Here is a 15,447-nt window from a genome sequence, read left to right on the forward strand (position 1 = left end):
TACCTCAGTAAATCCCAATTTAGCAGACAACCAGACACCTCATTATAAAGGACAAATACTTCTAGTGGACAGTCTTAATGAAAATTAATAATTTCAACTGAGAGATGGGGGGGGGAGAGGACAATCTGTTTTCATGGTAACAGAAATGTCTCAGGAAAATCCCCTTAGACAGCCAGACACATTAAAAGGGACAAATGTTCCTAATGGACAAACTCCATGAAAACTTCCTAATTTCACTTTTTTGAAGTACACCTATCTACAATATTTTGCTTGGCCCCTTGGCTTGTCAACAATGATTGTTATCTGTTATATTGCTTGCTTGCAATTAATATTGCAGAAACAACATATCATGTTTACAGTGGCATCAGAATGATTTTGAAAGTACAGTAGGTAGTGCAGCTTCATACGGATAAGGGGAATATTTTAAACTATTCGGGTTGACTATTAATTTGCACTGAAAGCAAATCTCTTGTACACCTTTATTTTAGATATAATTCATGGATTTCTTGACAATGTGCATGCATAATAGTACATGTATATGCATTTCAGGGTAGGGAATAATTAAATGTATTGACATGACTGTCTTTAGATCTCATTTTTTCATACTTAAAGAAAGCTAGCCACTATTGAATTCATGGGATTTTGCAGAAGAGCTTAATACTTCATTGAAGTAATATTTTTAACAAAATGTCGACCAAATCATCTATCTCTAACTGTCTAGCTTTTACTGTGTCTTATAAACACGCATACATACCCCTTCACTGGGATATTATTTTTTTACAGATATGAAGTCAAAGTTATCAAGAACACATAGATCATAAGTTGATTATATTAAAATTTGTTATAATATTTGTACAGTTATTGAATCAAGAACAGTTTTTGGTACTTTTTTAAATTTAGATTTGAATACTTTTGTTGTTTAACTTCATCCATCTGTATTGAAATATGCCAGAACAGCTCTTTTTTTTCTGCCCTCATCAGTTATTGAGGCCTTTTGGAAAACCTGGGGGCAGTTGCACAGAAAAAATATACTCTCCAACAATATGAGAATGTCAGATGCACAGTTCATAATGCAGAGATAGAAAAGGATTCCAGCATGATATGTGTTTTGTTTTCATAAATGGCATTTGATTAATTTTAATGTTGGCTATAAGCAGACCATTTAGCTAAACACAGTAAATCCTTCTCAGTTGTAGAGTGTGAATTGATGAAGGTAGAATTCTTTGTTTCTCTCATTATTCTTTCTTTCATGCATTTCTTCTTCCCATCCATCTATCTTTCTTCATCTTCTTTTCTTTTTAATGTTTTATAGTTTTTTTTCTTTTTATCTTGGGTAGAACCTGAGTCATTGTCTAGGGGCAAAGGTAAAATAAAATTTTCCTGTATCAGATGAATTGTTATAGTATAAATTCAAACTTTTAATGGATTTTGTGGTTGCTTATAAACTTGCACTGCAAACTGTAAATGTAAAAATGCTTGCTGACTCATCAAAAGAGTGCAGGTTCGAATCTAATGTCAGATCATCCTGGGTCAGTTACCATGGTGTTTCCTTAGGCAAGGCACTTTACTCCAATTGCCTTTGCATAAATAACTTGCTTGTGTTATGTGGTGGTGGTCTGATTTGATTATTATTATCTAGGAGATGATCATCCATGGTATTAGTGCTCAGATCAAGTAAATATGTAAAATATGAAATTAATGTATGGAATAACAGAGATCTGAGCAGAGGTATAGAACAGATCAACACGAGAACTTGTATATAATCTTTGACAATTTATTCAGTTACATAAACAAAGTGAAATTGAAGATGACATTTGAATGATACTCTTTCTCTTTGAAATAAAATTACAAAATTTGTAAGAAATGCAGTTCTGTTATACTAATGAAACATATTTCATCCTAAAATCAAGTGAATGACCAGACTCAGTTGCTCAGCATGCCTGCATAACCTGGTCACCATATTCCTCATATTCCTTGTCCTCTTCTCTATATTTCTAGCCTTTTTGGATCATCAGCTGTAACTTGGTTGTCTGCTCTCTTTTTCCCTTTAAAAAAATACATAAGTATGAAACCTAATTATTTGTCAGGCTGTCTTACTTCTGACACCGCTCCGGTGGCCTAGTGGTTAGAGCGTCCGCCTCAGATGCGGGAGGTCGTGGGTTTGATCCCTGATCAAGTCAAACCAAAGACTTTCAAAAATGATACTAACAGCTGCCTCGCTTGGCGCTCAGCATTAAGAGGTTAGTGTTAGGACTGGTTGGCCTGGTGTCAGAATAATGTGACTGAGTGGGACATCATGCTACATGTCTGGCATGATGCCTCAGTGCTAGACATCACTATAAACTGCCACACTGCAGACATCATAGCAATATGACTGAAAAATTGTTAAAGCTACGTTCAAAATCCAAATCACATCACATCACGTCTTACTTCTGAGATTGAATGATATTACAAATCAGATATCATCTTATCATAATTCAACAGACACTAAGCCTAATATGGGTCAGTTTGCAGCTTGACAGCTGATACACATGATCCAATCACCATAAAATTAATGTCTTTCTTAGTTGCTAGTCACATTCCTAATGGGACTATGACATAACCTTTACACCTTAAACCATACTAGGCCCTACTACTGGCTGTAAATTACTAATTGGACTAAGTTGGTCATCAGGCTTCAGTTTCTTGATTTAATGAATTTACAACTTAATTACACAAATGAATGATTAGAATTCACTTTGTGTATTAACTTCATTATTTGCCAGCTAGAAAAATCACTGTCATAACATTTCCAGGCATAGTAATATCAATTCCTAACATAAATGATTCATATCATTTAACCCTTTACCTCATGCAAGCGCCTTTGGACACCTCTACTCCATTCGCATGGAAGCGCCTTTTGATGTTTCTACTCCATTCGCATGGAAGTGCCTTTTGACGTCTGCTGTAAACATCGGCCATTTTTAGCAGGTTTTTGTAGTGCCACCTTCAAGGAAAACCCCCTGTTAGATACCTCATTCATTGCTGTGAATGACCATTATGTCAGATTACGTGGTCGCTGTTTATTCTCTGGTAGAAACCTGCTATTTAAAGTACATGTAACTGGGTCGTATTCTCCACTCTCCAAACTGGAGGTTGCAGATTTCGTTCAGTACTTTTCATGATTAGAATCACAACTATGAAAGCTTCAATAACTTAGGTAAAGGCTCTGATATTGATGTAGGTAGCAATTAGTTTTTATAAGTTATCAAATTCAGATGACTTAGTGATGTAGACGCAGACACAGAACTTGTAAATTTCGAGTATGAGAAATGGCAGCTATGGTTGGTCACGCTGCTTCACTGACTTGACGGTGAACAAGTTCTCTCAACATTTTAAAGCACATAAAAAATTCTTCCATGAAAAATAATTACACAGCTATAATGATCTCACTTTACTCTTAATTTTTTCTATACATAATAGATGTGTACCAAAAATGTAAAAAGGTTAAAATTGCTGTTAAATGTAACATACACTACACTGCTTAACAGTTAACAGGCAGCCCTATGTGTATGGAGTCGAATAGGTAACAGGTGTTCTATTTATAGCGCACTGCACTGGGTAACTTAGCTACATGTGTATCGGAGGGCTAAAAAGCCATACACTCTATGAGGTAAAGGGTTAAGACAGATGAATCCACACAATTCTCACAATTTGTAATGGAAGTAATACAAGAAATTCCTAGAATACATGATTCCTTTTACATATAAATGAGTAAACTGGAACAAATTCACATCAAGGTAACATTTTATGACATTCTTAGACTACATGGGTCCTATCACATTCAAGACAAATGAATGCAAACAGTTAACTTTCAAACTTATATCAATGAAGATAGTTTATGCAGTTGAGACAATACCTTGTGCCTTCTGAGACTTGCTGTTTCTGTGAAGCTGAACCTCTATTTGTACCCTTAAGGTCCTTGTCCCTCAACTTCAGACACCCATACCTTGGACAATTCACAATGAGAAATACTTGTTATTTCCAGAGTCAACTTTTTGGCTTTCAGAAGAAACTTGGAATGACTAATTTCAGGAGGGAAGTTACTTCAAACATTGAATTTCATTTGGAAAACACCTACACCCTCATTTAGCTTAACCAATCAGGATTAACTTTATCTAACCTTGAAAAATTTAACACACTCCTTGAAGTTAGAATAATTCTATCTATTCTGCCTTTATTAATAACTATTTCTGGGAAAACTCATTTTTTGACACCTGTTTCAAAGGGCTCAGATTGTCTCTGGATTGTCTCCATGTTGTCGTTTCCCTGCTACTCAGTGCCCCCAATTCACATCTCCATCTTTCTGACAGTTATCACAGTGGATTCTTAATAAAAATCAGTTATTAAGGTTTGCATTGTGCTAAAGGTTTGGAAGTCAAAGAAGTGATAGCATGCTAAGGCACTCTACACATGGCAAAACTCAACATTTTGCAGAACTCCTATTTGTTTAATTCTTTACTACACATTCAGCTAAATCCTTAATTCAAGCCTGGAGACATGCAGACTAGTGACTGTTATGTTATAGACATAACAGTTACAAGTCTGCATTTCTCCAGGCTTGAATTATAAATGCATATGTATTACAAACTTCCCACAAAGAATGTACAAAAGATTGCCTTACGAAATAAACAGTTGCAAACCACTTGCTTTTAATGACCAATTAACATTCAAATGGCTCAGAGTTTCAAAGAGTACAATGTATTTTATATTTGCTGGGTAAATTTTTACAGAGTATAATTAGGTTTTTAACAAGGAAATCAAGATATCAAGGTAGGTGGGCATGTACAGTTCTTGTGTTAAGTTTCTTTGTTTGTGGAGAATTGGAATGTAAATTATTTGAGATGTATGGAACTTCCTTGCTGTTTTGCTGCCAATCTATGTGTTTTGGGACTGCATTAGATGAAGGAAATTGAAACTCTGGCAGGACTGGGCAGTAATTTGGCATATTACAATATGGAATAAATTAAAGCAGTAGAAATGGCCAGTGCAAAATTAAGCAAGGTCCTCCCTTACTGTGGTAAATAAACATACAAAATGTGAACAGTAATAGACCCTTTAGCAAACAGGAAATCACTGTACCTATATTGATTTATGTGACATGTACCAATTGTCCAACCCTGCACTTAGACAACCACTTGTGATGGATGTGGATAAAAGTGCAACTTTGCACTGTACTTTTCCGTCAGAGATGCCAACTAGAGGTGAAATGATTAACTGAGCATTCTAATACTTTATTGCAAATATTTGAAGATAAAATTATTATTGATATATTTGTTTCTTTACCTAATGAGTTTGGCAGTATTTTGTAACATTAACAAACAAGTAAAAATGTCAACTGCACAAGTTTTGAATTAGTATACTCGCATCCAACTTAAACTCTCTTGAAGAAGATAAATTTTATTCAACTTTACACCAATAAATTTAAGAATAATTTTAGTATTTATATTAGTTTACCCTTTATACTATATAAATCATTCCATTGCAAATAACTTGCCAGTGTGAACATTTCTAGAAATAGCTTTAATCGGAATAGATTATCTCACCTGTGGAAAAACAGTTATGGTCATCCATTTTTTCAACAGTGTCCATGAAAGTTATTTTGTGTTATTTCAGTCAGTACATTTCTTTTTGCATTTTTATTTTAATTATCTTAGGTGTGATAATTGTGTCAATGATGTAATGTTTATCAGGTTGTCCAAATGTTCAAATTAGTTGAACTCAAAATATTGTGAAGTTTATGTTATACTTGGAATAAATGTGTTTGCAATAAACAATTGTTTTGAAATTTAATTCTTAATTGCATACCTATTATTGAGTCATCTAAAACATGCAAATTTAGTAATTATAATTATCCATTATTATTTCCCCTTGTCTTTTGTGTATGCTTTCACTGTCATAGCTATATAATCAGGATGAATTGATTGTGATTGATTTCTGCTTTTTAAATAAACATGTTTAGAAGTTGATGTTGATTACTGCTCATCAAACGTATTTTGAAAGGCACTCAAGCCTCAGAAAACACCTATTTTATTTCAGGATCTGTGTTATCTGAGAACTGGAACTGATTGCTAATGAGAACAAGCAGGATGCCAGTACAGTGGAAGAATTTTAATGTTGTTGTTGTTGTTGTTGTTGGTTTTAACGCCATTTTTCAGCACACGATAGGCTATACATGGCGGCCAGTATTAATGGTGGAGGAAGAACCCGGGAAAACCCCGGAAAGAACCACCGACCCTCGAGAAGCTACTGGCAAGCTTTCTCACATATCCACATTGGCCGAATCCGAGACTCGAACCTACGCAGACAGAGGTGAGATGGCAGTGATCCGTAACGGAGAGCGCATTAGACCACTCGGCCACTCAGGGGCCCCAAGAATTTTAATAATGCTAAATCACCTGAAAATTATACCTGCCAAGTTTCAGATAGTGTTTGGGCTTTTTTCTGAGACTCGACAAGTTTGCTTTGTGGCCCATGGAGGGTGGGATGGAGTGGTTCAGTGCATGTGATCCAAAAATTCAACTATTCTATGTACAAAGGAAATAAGTTTGCTGCACATGGCATATAGAAAATGACTGGAGATTCAAATTTGACTTGAAGAAGAAAAAAAATGTTTTCTTTGAAGCATTTAATAAACTTTCAAACAATAAATAATTGGTAGACTAAGCATTATCATATATCATCACAATTACACCAAATTTATGTCTTTAAATTCCATTGGCCAGTGGAACGTATTCTTAACTAGATGCACTCATCTTTAATGCTGTCAGTAGTTCATTAGAGGATTCAAAGGTGATGCAAGTGTTATTAGTTTTCAACTTTGCACTTATTAGGGACGGGATGTTACTGTTACTTAAACTTCCCAGAAAATCTTGTTGAATTTTTTTCAGCATTAAAAATTATCTTTCTGTATATGTATTACCATGAGATAGTGTCAAACATGCAATGGACAAACTAGTTACAACGTCTTATCTTGGTTTTTCTGAAGGTAGATGACATGGCCCATGTCAGTATATTATTTGCATTTTGTGCAATTCATAGAATGTACCCCATTGCTGCTGTGCTTCACAATGTTTAACTCCATCAACCAGGAGTTCTGAAATCTGGTTTTATTGGCCTTTGCCCACCTTGCAGATGCCCCATCCATCCCTGAATCACAAATGGAAGTCACATCAGACTTATAATCCAAGGGTTATGGTGTCGATACTGCCTCTGTCAGCTTAGGTTGGCTGTCTCAGTGAGTGTGTTCTTGGGAATAGCTCTTAGCTCCTATTTTGTGATACAGCAATAATGTGTTGAAAGTGCTGTTAAAACCCATCTAAACAACAATAAAAGAATCAAATTGCATCTGCATTTCTGCATTTTACCTTCAAAAATCAATCATACATCCAACTATTGAAATAGTTGTTTTGCATTTCATATATGGAATAAAGTCTGACTGCAAAGAACATTGACACTGATCATGAACTTAGCCAATAATTTTTAATAAAGAGGGCTTAAAGGTTCTCATTGAATTCACTAAAGTAATAACCTTTGTTTCTTCAACCTATATATTTTATCTAACTTCAAATGAATTTGTTTGTTCCACTCTGCATACTTTACCTATGCAAGTTAGTCTGATTGCCTCTTCCATAGCAGTAATGATAGGACTTGCAGCTCAGAATTACCCTAGCCATTGTCAATCAGTTAAGTAGTCTGTAGAGTGGTGGTTATGTATTTCTTCACCTTTTAATTGCCACCATGACAACTAACTGTATAAACTACCCCATGGTTATAGGGGGTTTCAAGGTTGCAACGGAGTTACTGATCGTAGTGCCTAAAATTACCTCTGTTAGCTCCAATGCACATGCCCACAAAAAATTTCCAGTTCTGGATAGTTCACCGTTCTACACTTGGTTAGTGAAATATGAAGTCAACAAAGGAAGGCATCTTAGTTGTACTACAGATCATAATAGTTAAACCAATGAATCAGTTATATATGTCTAACATCTTTTGTTCATACTAGGTGAATAATTGTAGACATTACATCAGATAATTAGATTCAGTGTCCATACTTACATTATATCAGATAATTAAATAATATTTACTTTCCATACTTAAATGATATCAAATAATTAAATTAAATACACTGTCCATACCTGATAATATAGATTCATTATCCATAATTTCAGATACATTTGTAGGAACATTTCACTCTGCTCTCCAATTTTAAACATTTATTGCACATTTTTGGCTATATTTCTTTAACGAAAACAATCTCAACAATTTGCATTTTTCGTATGTTGATATATCCTTCTTTCTCAGCAACTTTCGCAAGGCTAATAGTTCATTTATAACATGAGTTAAGAAAGTTATAACACAAGTTCGATAAGAAAATTATAACACGAATTCGATACGTAAGCTGATTTGTAATGCTGAATATTTTAAACCAAAAATATTTTTTTTTAAAAATGGAACACAGTATTTTAATGTATTTAGTGGAACTTAGTGTAATTAATGCAGATGGAATATTTATTCATATTTGTGTGTAAATATCGTACAATATTCAGATTAAATAACATGTCCAATGAGGTTTTTTTTTTGTTTTTTTTTTTTACTTTTGAAACATCAAGTATCGGACGGTACATGCAGTAACTTTCAGCATGATGTTTCTTTGCTTATGCTGACACGTAATAACTCTCAAATTTTCTGGAGTCTATAGACAACATTTCTGACTGCCACCAGCTTATTCATCTAAGACAGCCTTCTTAAAATTAGTTTAATCTTGTTTAACTTTCCTTTATATCAAATATGTAATTTTTAAAGATCCAATTACTTAATAAATTCTGTCCTATTTCTTTGGTTCGCCTTTTAAATCAATATTGATCCATGTGACTGGATGTAAAATTGCAAACAGTATGATTTAAAATAGAGACTGCTTGTAAGAACATGCTCTACAAGTCAATAATAAATGGATGCTCACAAATATTCACATTTGTTGTCTTTATCTATCAGTCACTCTTTCTATCTTAGTATCATTTTATACTCGTTTTAACCAGAAGTATGTTTATGTAATATACGTATGCGAACGCACATTCATTCGAGGATATGCATACACATGTACCAGATGAAATGAGACAGACATACATATAGACAGACAGGCAGATAGGTGAGAGCCACAAATGTCCTACACATGCATAGTGTGTCTAACATCGATATTTCTCCAAACTGTATACTCTAAAATTTCCAACCGCTCAAGGAAATATAATTAAAATAATCATCAAGGAGACTCGTACGTGCACCTGTCTGTTCAAGCGTGGTTGACATTTGTGCATTTTGAAAAAACTCAGGTTATTTCATGAAAAATATAATGAACATTAATAGAAAAGCAACAGTCTAAATCAATAATAAAAGAACCTTAAGAAGTTAGAATTTTTTTCTCCTTGTCGATCAACCTCCATTAACTGCTATGATTGAAGCTGTAAAAAATAAACATATTTTAATTATTCTTCAAGCGAGATAAATTGCAAGAACTTTCTACGCAGTGATACACTTTTGCACAATCAAATAATATGAACTAGAGCATAAGGTAGTAATGGAAAGATAAGGAAGTTCTGAAATGGGTAGAGAATATTTATTTGAAAGCTGGGAGCAGCACAAGTTAGTGAGAGAAAAAATAAAAGATATAAAAACAATTGATCAAATATTGATAGAAATTCTTTTTAAGATAGTGAGATATCGATCCTGCTTGCATAATGTGAGCAGTCTGTCACATTTTCTTGATCTACATCTTCCATCTTAATTGATTGAACTCTCGGAAGTGAGTTGCACTGAGATGCCCTCTGGTGTTTTCAAGGGGAGATACTAACTGTGAAACCCTCTATAGTACCTCTATGAAAACTAGGTGGATAAACTTCGATGATAACCAACTGTATATACTGTCCTATGGTGATAGTATCTCTGTGACAACTAACTGTATAAACTGCCCCAAGTGATAGTTTTCCAAGAGCACTGAGCACAATAGATTACTGTTTATACATACTAGAGGTTATGGGCACATATCATGCTGTGTTTATTTTTTTCATAAGATCTACTGGAAATTGTGTTTTTATGAACATGACCATTTCATGAGGTGTGAACTGCAGCATAAAGACTCACAATGGAAATACCACCCTATTCCTTCAATCTACTATGTCTATAGGATAGACTGGTTACTTATACTTTAGAGTATGAACTTGACAAGCAGATTACAGTCAGTAGTGAGTCAGATGAAGAATATGGTAGCATAAGTAAAGAAAAGACAAACAATTTAATACATACAATATTTAGTAACAACTCTGGCTTATTATCATTATGGGGTTCAGAGTAGATGTGAGTGGACATATACCTTTGCACCAGTACTTTCATATTTGTGTGGGGATTGTATTTATTTTTAGTCACAATTATATTTTTGATCAAGAATTGCCATACAAAACCCATTACAGGCAGTGATGAACAGATTGAACAAAACAAATAAATTGGTATTGATTTAGTGCAGGCAAGTCCAACTTCCTCCAGAGCACAGGCTTGACAAGTGTTTGTTAAAGCCCTAGCCTTGGATGTAAATCGGCAGATACAACCAGGCTGCAGAACAGATCTGGCCCATGGCCCATAGTTTGCATATGCCTGATTTAGTTTATACAAGCCACATATAGACATACTGGCAGTTTATTGAGACACATAAAGGCCTGAATGCTAATTGAAATTTCCAGAACGCTTATAAATAATAGTTTAACACATCAACCCCTGGAGGTTTTTGTTGTTTTTGTCTGAAATTCAAGTAGAAAATAAATTTTGAAAGCTATTTCTGAATACGTCCTACAACACCAACTTCCAGGTGATCTTCCAATAACATACTGCCTAGTTGTGTTAGAAACATCATTTTTCATTGGCTATTTGGCTCGCGCATGAGCAGAAGGGTAAAAGTTGGAGTTCTTTTTTTTTGTCTTTTTCTTAATGGACCCATTATTTTCGTATCGAGACCACTCTTTATTCCAAGTGCCCATCTTATCGTACTTTTTGCAAATGTTCATCTGTCTGTTTGCAGTTCATACCAGTCTGCCTTAGATCTGAGACCAAAAAGTCTACAGTCTGGACACAAAATCGGATTTCAACCACAGGCAAATTTTGGGTAGAAAACAATTGGGTCCAGAAAAAGAGTTTTTTTCATCAGTATTTTGTAGTGCAACTAGAAATTCCAGATTATTTGGTATCATTGTAGAGCTACATCTGTCTACCTTTCTATAATACCACCCACTTTAGTGTATCTTACATGACCATGACGCTACAGAGCTCGGCTGAGTAGGCTACTACCTCCTGCCATGTAAACTCATCACCAGGGGTTAATATGTTAAGAAACTATTTGACAGAAAACTTTATTTGTTTACAAGAGAAAGACTGTCAACATTTGTACTATACCAGCAATGTGTAAATGACATTTGTCATTGAGATTGTTATTGTAGCCTGTTAGTGCATTTCAGAGCATCTATTTGAAACAGATTTGTTGATGTATCAGTGAGTTAAAAATATAGGATCTAGTCTCACCAGAGTGTAATTAGCTTTGCAAACATCACTGTTGAAAGAACATCTTTGGATACATCAGTAAGTTACCAATATAGCATCTAGTCACACAAGAATGCCCAGCTGGAATGTAGCTATACAAATACAGCTACTGAAACAAATCTTAGGATATAGTCATATCAGAATGTCAAGTGGAACTTAGGTTTGTAAATAAAACAGTTCTTTTGATGTGCTGGTAAATTTACAATATTGGATATAGTCACACCAGAATGTGAAGTGGAACTTAGTCTTTAAAATGTAACTATTTAAAAAATCTTTTGATGTACTAGTAAGTTACGAATATATGATATACTCACACCTTGATGTCCTTAATATAGAGTAGAACTTGACTTTGCAAACAATAATCAGCAATGTTCTGGCAAATTTTGTTGCAGTTATTGCACTTTCTTACTTGGAGCTGCAATTTGGATGTAGTTTATAACAGAATCTTGTGAATGCAGCTAGTATCACAGATTTAAATGGATCACCATTAAACTTCGTAAATGTTATGTCTGTCATCTTGAAGATGAGCATACCAATAAATCACTGTGCTTTGGAAGCTTTGGGTGGAGTTATTGCTAATTTTGTCTTGCAGCATAAGACAGAATCTTGTAAGCACAACTTTTCCTGCAGTTTTTAAAAAAAAATGGATAACTGTGAAAGTTGGATTTTATTATGGTCATGCTCCAAAAGATGTACACATTAACAAATCTTTGTGCTTCCAAGATTTTTGTTAGAAGTATTGGCCTTTTTCATACAAAGCTGGATGCAATATGTTCACCAAATTTTGGAAATGCTGCCCAAGAACATTGACAGACAATGGAAATTTACAGCTGCATGTTGTTTCCCTAATTTCTTGGGGGCGGGGACAAAAATGTACTTAAGATAAATGAATGCAGGGGATTCCATTCAATGCAGTCGAGAGACCTGTTGTAAACTTCCAGTTCCCTAAATTCTCTGTTCTCAGGCAAAGCATCATTTTCTTGGTAGCATTTTGAAAAATAAAGTTCATTAAAATTGCTGATCACTACATGAGATACCTATACACTCATTCAAATTATGCCAGTAAAAGTAAATTGGCCCTGCTCAGATGAAATAAAACATGGCAGCATTGGTCAGTGTTATAAAGGGGGCAGGATCCAAAGAAAAATCTAAACACTATCTTAATGTCAAGGTTGATGCCTTGCTCATTAGTTTAGTCAAGATTTGTAATTTACATGTTTGTACCCACACACAGAAAACCCATCACTGTGAGGGAAATTAACTTTTCATTCCAGAGATGAAATTTACTATTATGTATCTATGTTCCTGCTGGGTTTTTTTTGCTGGTATGTGAACATTCCATTACATGTATAATAACAGTGATTGCACTGGTGATGTTATAAAAAGACATGCACACAATTATTTCATTACTCTTAGCAAACTGATCTTTAGCATATTGCAACAGATCTCATAACAGCATTAGGCATTCTGTTGATTCCCAGGCAACTCAACATTGTAACCATAGCTGACATTTATGTAGACTATTCCTAGCAGTGTATTACAATGGAACATGTTCTTTAGTTTCAGGGAGTTAAAAAATAGTTCTTAGAATGCACAGACTCGTTAGCTTGTTTGATATCTGTTTCTGTATGACCTAATTTCTTCTTGCTGAAACTTCTCAAGTAAGTCTTTTATAATTGTCATTGCACACTTGCAAATGGAAGGAAATCCAATAACTTTAGTCAAGTGATTCATTTTCTTATAATATGTATGCCCCTAGGACCCAAGTCAATAACTGCTTCAAAATTGGATTGATACATTTTATTTTAATCAAGAATATAATGACATAATTGTTATCTCTTCCACATACCTCAGGATTTTCAAACAGCTCCAGAAGCCTCTAGGAGAGGTTTAGAAGGTTCTCTTTGTGTTTTCATTTTGTATTTATTTGCTAGGTAATACTTATATTTAATGGCTTGGTAATTGGTAATACTTTTATTTAATAATACATCATTTCATTGATTAGGTAATACTTGTATTTAATGTCTCTGTAATACTTGTACTTAACAGCTAAGTAATATTTGTATGTAATGCCTAGGTAATACTTGTATTCAGTGGCTAGATAAAACTTGTATTTAATGGCTAGGTAATACTTATATTTCATGGCTAGGTAGTAGTTGTATTCAGTGACTAGTTAATACTTGTATTGAATGGTTTGGTAATACATGTACTTGTATTTAATACTACTTGTATGCAGTGGCTAAGTAATACTTGTATTCAGAGGCTAGGTAAATACTTTCTTTTTAATGGCTAGGTGTGTGTGTATGTTGTGTGTGTGTAGGTTAGGTAATACTTGTATTTAATGGCTAGGTAATACTTGTATTTAATGGCTAGGTAATACAGTGTGACCTAGCTATAACACAATAGTTGGTGTTCGTAGAACCCGACCGTGTTATTGACCAAACTGTGTTATAACCAAGTCCGTTTTCTGAAGTAAATGATACATTTACCAAAAATAAGGGGGTGGGGGGTAATAAAAGTAGGGGCAAAAATACATGCTTTTGATTAAATGAAGATAAACTGGTCTGAAAAACACTTGTATACTGACAACTTACATTTGTGTAATACAATCCATAATCCATTTAGTACCGTATATGTATATAAGAAATCCATGAATTCAAGTATAGATCACATGTTATAAAATTCATTTATGACTCACAATCTGTTAAAAAACACAAATAACACTCATATAAAAATATTGGTTGTCCTTGCTTTGAAATATATTTGATTACCACTAAACATTTCACTACAACTGTCGCACATAGCATGTGGCTATGGTTGTTTACATGCTACGTGTAGATGTATTTAAATTGGCCTATCATCTTGCAGAGGCTACCCAAAGGATGAGGCTTTTCATAGGAAAATGAAAACAAATTGAAAAGTTTAACAAACATCTTTGCAATATACCCTAACTCCATTTAACTCGATGGCCAAATATATATAGTTTCAAAAGATTGGAAATTTAATTTGCGTTTTATGCCACCATTGGCAGTGACCAAAAGCATATGTTTTTTCCTGCGAAAATGAAACTTTAATTGCACAATAAACATATTCCGCTCACTTTGAAAAATGCAACAATCCATCAGATTCCATTGCTTTTATAAATTTGTTGCTGACTTCCTTTCAGTTTTATTTTATTGTTATTGAAGATTGTAGTCAGCTTTCTTTGATTAAGGGTGCATGTGTTATTGAAGTTACCATAAAAGGACAGCTTTGGAGGACCAAACAGATGTCCGTTTCTTCTTGCAGCATCAACATCAAATAATTGTAAAACATTGATTTTTTGGTATAATTATTTGTTTCACACTGTGAATGTTGATGATGCGTGTGTGCAGTTTTACCCTTGTCTCTACATCCATTTGTCCAACTTTTAAAGGTTTGCATTTAGGCTACTGTTACTTTGAACAGAATTCTGGTTTGATTTAAATTCTATAATGCTAATTAAAATGGATTTTTATCATAAAAATGGTATGCAACCTGGAATTATTACAGAAGTATTACAAATATTTCTGAGCACTTAATGATAAAACATGATTTGTAAGCTACATTTATTCAGTTTTTAGACATTAAATAAATAATTATTTACTTGTTTTTCAGACAGTTTGTGTGCAAATAAAATTAAATTTTTTCCTGAATATCTTCTCCAGAAAATGAATACATATATTTCTTATGTGTACTGATGCACCTGGTGCATTTAGTGAAGTGGGCTAGGTAATCTGGATTGCATTTTTTTCTTTTCTTTCACAAATAAGGAAAAGTGGTTTCATTTCTGGCTTTCATTTTACTTTT

The 15,447-nt window shown here is 34.1% G+C and overlaps 1 protein-coding gene and 1 long non-coding RNA gene across 2 annotated transcripts in view; one reads left to right on the top strand and one right to left on the bottom strand.

The window, feature by feature from the left end:
* Window positions 1-15,447, top strand: part of LOC149795509 (dynein axonemal assembly factor 9-like) — a 233,920-nt gene that overhangs the window by 97,656 nt on the left and 120,817 nt on the right. The window lies entirely within an intron of this gene.
* LOC149795511 (uncharacterized) lies at window positions 1,754-14,392 on the bottom strand. The gene is made up of 3 exons (XR_016422125.1): window positions 14,214-14,392; window positions 3,899-3,988; window positions 1,754-2,045 (listed from the first exon to the last, which is right to left on the bottom strand). It is a non-coding gene; the product is annotated as an uncharacterized LOC149795511 (long non-coding RNA).

The sequence above is a fragment of the Sinohyriopsis cumingii genome, chromosome 7, assembly GCF_028554795.1.
Source record: "Sinohyriopsis cumingii isolate HCF-2022 chromosome 7, ASM2855479v2, whole genome shotgun sequence".
NCBI classification, from domain to species: domain Eukaryota; kingdom Metazoa; phylum Mollusca; class Bivalvia; order Unionida; family Unionidae; genus Sinohyriopsis; species Sinohyriopsis cumingii.